Source organism: Euphorbia lathyris, chromosome 1, assembly GCF_963576675.1.
Source record: "Euphorbia lathyris chromosome 1, ddEupLath1.1, whole genome shotgun sequence".
Lineage (NCBI taxonomy): Eukaryota > Viridiplantae > Streptophyta > Magnoliopsida > Malpighiales > Euphorbiaceae > Euphorbia > Euphorbia lathyris.
In genome coordinates, this window is record NC_088910.1 from 11,102,673 (window position 1) to 11,107,728 (window position 5,056).

The 5,056-nt window shown below is 37.2% G+C and overlaps 1 long non-coding RNA gene across 1 annotated transcript; it reads left to right on the forward strand.

Annotated features, from left to right (window-relative positions):
- The first annotated feature begins 1,292 nt into the window (after positions 1-1,292).
- LOC136215410 (uncharacterized) lies at positions 1,293-2,829 on the forward strand. The gene is made up of 3 exons (XR_010682504.1): positions 1,293-1,641; positions 1,922-1,997; positions 2,754-2,829. It is a non-coding gene; the product is annotated as an uncharacterized lncRNA (long non-coding RNA).
- Positions 2,830-5,056: the final 2,227 nt, after the last annotated feature.

A 5,056-nucleotide genomic window follows, 5' to 3' on the forward strand; every position in this document is an offset into this window, starting at 1 on the left:
TGTATCAAATACTTCCAAATATTTTAGAAGAAAAGAAGCTAGATCTAGTGAGAATATACCGACATGGAAGGGCTGATAAATGGTTCAAAAATTGGATCAAGGTGAATTCAGAGGCTAGCTGGGAAGTGTTTATTGAAGCTATAACCAAGCGATTTCAGGAAACTGAAACAACTGATATTGTTGAGCAGATGGCACAACTCAAGCAATCAACCGCCGTTGCTGATTACCAAGATCAATTTGAGGCCCTCAAGCTCAAAATGGAGAAGGTTTATCCCTCTATCATTGAGCATTTCTATATTTCCAGTTTTATTTCTGGGTTAAAACCATAATTAAGATCAATAGTTAGATCTTTCGAACCTCCAGATATATACCCTGCCATTAAAAAAGCTAAGTTACAGAAGAGCCATGTTAAGGAAATGATTGAGGCAGTTAAGCCTAAATCAACCTTCAAACCCCAACCAAACACCAGACCTTGGAACCCCACCCCAATCTCAGTTTTTAAACCAAATACCACTACTCAACCTAGCTCTTCCAATAGCTTAATCCCTAAACCACCTGATCCAAAAACTCAAGGCCAACTCCTCACCTACAAAAGAACCCATGGTGCTTGTTGGAAATAAAGGGAGAAATACTTCCCAAGACATCAATGCACAACCAAAAAGCTCAATGTACTTAATCTAGAAGAGAACACTGCAGAAGAATGTGAGATAGTGGAAGAAGAGGAAGTTGACCCCAATGAAGAAGTGACCCAGGGAACAACTGAGCCTATATCATTCTCTGTGAATGCATTAGATGGAGGGGTCACCTAAAACACTTTGAGATTGAAAGGCATCCTGAACAAGAAGATCATCATGATCCTTATTGACAGTGGTAGTACCCAGAGTTTTGTGGATCAAAAGATAGCCATCGAGGCCAAATTGCCATTGTTACAAGTCAAACCAACAACTATTGCAGTGGAAGATGGGAGGCAACTCATTGTAAATACCAAGTGTGAAGACTTTAACTGGTATATGAATCACTCTAAATTTCAATTTCCTGTAAGGGCACTAGAATTAGGAGACTATGATCTAATTTTAGGGTTAGATTGGATGCGAAGTCATACCCCTGTCACATTCGACTTTGAATTCAACAAACTTATAATCCATAAGGATTATAACATCTGGGATCTTAATGTAAATAAATAAAAATTTAGGGGTAAAAAAAATAAAAAAAAATAAAAAGTAAAAATAAAATAAAGAGAGGAGGCAAAAACTCCTACACCTCACTTTCCTCCCCATTTATCATTTCTCATTTCTCTTCCATTCACCATTCTTCTAGCTCTTTCTTTCCTCTCTTCCATCACCACAATCATATTGCATCCTTATCTCCATCGATCTTCCTCACAATCAGTTTATTCTTCACTTTGCACTTACTAATTCCTTCCAAACAAGCCAAAACATCTATCAATTTCTGAAATTTAGAGCTAAATTTCAAGTTTTGGGTATTATGGATTTCAACCTTCAAAGGCTCGATTCGGAAAAACCGTAAGGAGTTAAGCTACGAAACCACCACCATTGAACTCGTGTCGGCGAGGAGAGTTTCCAGCAGTCACCGGATTCACGCCGGCGACACTCCGGCGACCGGCGAGTTTCTCCGGCGAAGGTATTTCCGGCCGAAATTATTTTTACCACGCTCTATATATTATTTTGAGAAAGATTAATTCTTGACTTTTTGTCAGATTCTCAACAGATTAATTACTATGAATTTTTCAAGTTTATAGCTTAGGAATTTAACATAGAAATTCACATTTAGGTAAGCTTTGGACTAGGTGAAGTTAGATACTGTATGAGGTTAAGAAAATTAGGAGCATAAGCATACATTTTAGCATTTTTGTGGTGAATTAGAATTATTAAATACATAAAGTTGATTGTGGTTATTTTAGGTGAGAATCTAGCACCTATGGAGACACAATAAGGTGCTTGTAAGGTTAAAGGAAGTGGTTCTTTTTGGACAATAAGGTGAGTGGGTAATTATATAACAATGTTGTTTTCATTATATTTATAGTATGTCTTTCTAATTATGCTAAATAAAATGTTTCAAGCAAAGTATATTGTGATTAATAAAATTGGGAACAATTCATGGTAGTTTGTGTTTTAATTACATATATATGTATATCTATTGTGTATGTATATATATGCTATGAGTTTGGTGTTGGATTTTGAAATGTATTTGATGAGAAAGCTGGATATATGACATTATACACTCAAATTATGGGCCTTTAGATCATGCCTTTGATGACGGGTATTCCATAGTGTTGTGATGATGATGATGGATATTGGCTCTGCGCATGCGTATGACAGAATTGATTGATGAGATATGAACTACCGGGATCCCACCCACTTGTTCAGTTATGAGATACGTGAAATATGTAGATTTCACGTGGATGGTTTATGGTTGCTTCCGGGGGCTGGTTTGTCATCCCTACGTGGTTCGCCCCTTGAAGTTGATCTTTAGGATACGTATTTGGGTGTATGATGATATTTTGAGATGATAATGTTTTGATATGATATATTTTATTTTTATGACATAAATTATTCAGAAAATGAGACATCTTAGAAAAGTTGTTTGAATCGTTTTTACAAACTTTATTATCCAGCTATGATTTTTAACATGTACATATTATGTATGAAAAACATGTATTGTTCCCCTTTATTATATATTTATCCATTCACTGAGTATGTGTTATACTCACCCCTCTTATTTAAACATTTCAGATAAGCTGATAAGAGGTAGCTAGAACATAACAGATAGATGTTTTTGGATCTTCAGTAAGTCATAGAAGAGGTTGGGCCAACTTAGATTTCTCTCTTGTTGAGGATTACCTCCAATTTTGCGTTTGTACTTATTAACATGAAATGATAGTTGTATTGTTACTAGAGGGAGATGATATTTTGGACATAAGAACATATTGTGTGATTGTTGTTGAAGAGGATGGTATTAGATATATATATATATGTATGGATAGCTTGGTGACTTCTTTTGGCAGGTATAAAAAAAATTGGGCTATTCATATTCTAGAGGAAATGCTGCCGGATTTTAGGTTGATTTTGTATAGTAAATTTTAGAGTTTGGGCGTGACAATTTAAATGGTATCAGAGCCTAGGTTTTAGATTCTGCAGACTCGTAATAACAATTGAGGAACTAAGTATATTGGGATTAGGGATGGTCTATACATTCTATGGTGTACCTGTCAACTTATTATTAAAAAAAAATGCAATATTTTAACATGTCATTTGGGGAGAGTCATTGCATAAGTTTCGAGTCATAAGTCATTTTTACCAAATTCATAAATGCATAGTCATGCATGAAACAAGCATTTTCATTTGCATATAATTACCAATATAAATGATGAGTAGACATGGTACACTATTGATTGTATAGGTTATCAATATTTATTAGGTATATATACAATATTCTAATAGCATATTGTGTTGGTTATTTTATAGGAAAATGCCACCCCGAACTAGAGCAAGGGGTCGTCGTACTACTAGAGGAAGAGCAAGGACTGTTAGGTTAGGGAATGTTGGCCGACCTCGTAGGAATCCCCGAGTTGAACCTCTAGAAGAAGAAGTAGATGAACATGAGATAGAAAATGAGTTAGTTGATGATGCTGCCTCTTTGGAAAATGCACAACCAGAAAATCGTGTTCCTAGTCCGCAACGTAGACAACCAAATCCTACAGTTGGTGCACCCGTGGCTCCTCAAGTGGATGCGAATCTCGTAGCCACTATTACTCAAGCAGATGTGACTGCTATGCAAGCTTGCAACAACAACAACAACAATATGCAAAATAAGCCTTGGGACATTGTGAAACATTGTCGTCAGTTGGGAGCTATTGATTTTGGGGGTTCTACAGATTCTGAGGAAGCAGATGATTGGTTGAAGAAACTAACAAAGGCTGATGGGCTTTTATCCAATATTTCTGACCGAGATAAAGCGGGCTATGCTCGAATGTTCCTTACCGGAGTAGCAGAGAATTGGTATGATCGAGTGCATGGTCTTTATGGTGGTAATTGGACTTGGAATGACTTTGTGAATGAATTTAACAAAGCATTTGTTCATGAAGACTATAAAAGGGAAAAGAAAAATCTGTTTTTCACCCTAAAGCAAGAAAGAATGTCAGTGACAGAGTATGTGGACAAGTTTGAAGATTGCTATAGATTTGTTTCTCACTTGATTACTAATGACAAGGAAAAATGTGAGAGGTTTCACAACGGTCTAAATGTGCAATTTCGTTTACAAGTTCCATTGCGTGGTGGAGATACCTTTTTGTCACTTGTAGCTGAAGCCAAAAGAGTTGAGAAGTTTTTTACGGAAAGGGGAGAAGGTCTACAAAAGAAGAGGAAGCAAGCTGATTTTTCTCAGGAATTTGTTGGCACTTCAAGCAAGAGAGGAAGCAGTTCTTTTCAGATGACAAGTGGGAATCGAGCAGGAGGAAGTCAGTCTAGATTATATCAAGGGGGAAGTGGATCACAGATGAGTCAGGGTTCAGTAAGAAAGCCAGTTACTAGCTCGAGTGAGATTCAAAAATCAAGGCAAGGTGGAGAACAGAGGTCTTATCAATAAAATAGACCTCAATGTGCTATATATGGTAGGTACCATAGTGGAGAATGTTGGGGTAAGCGAGAGGGTCGATGCTTTGAATGTGGAGAAACTGGACATATTAAAAGGTTGTGTCCCCACCTTAATCAAACGGATGCAACAAGTCAAGGGGCAATAAGAAATCAGAGGGGAGGTAGAGTTCCACCACAAGGAAGGGGTACTAATTCGACTCAAAACAGAACAGGATCTACTTCATCTCAACCCAAGTCGAATGCACCATTAGGGAGACCTACCACTCAATCTCGGGCGTTTGCCATGACCCAGCAAGAAGCTTTGGCCTCTCCTGAAGTAGTCACGGGTACATTATCTATCCTTGGTAGAGATGCTTATATTCTTATTGATCCAGGAGCTACGCATTCTTTTATGTCACATACATTTTCCATGAATATTGATAAACAACTAGAGCTTTTGGATG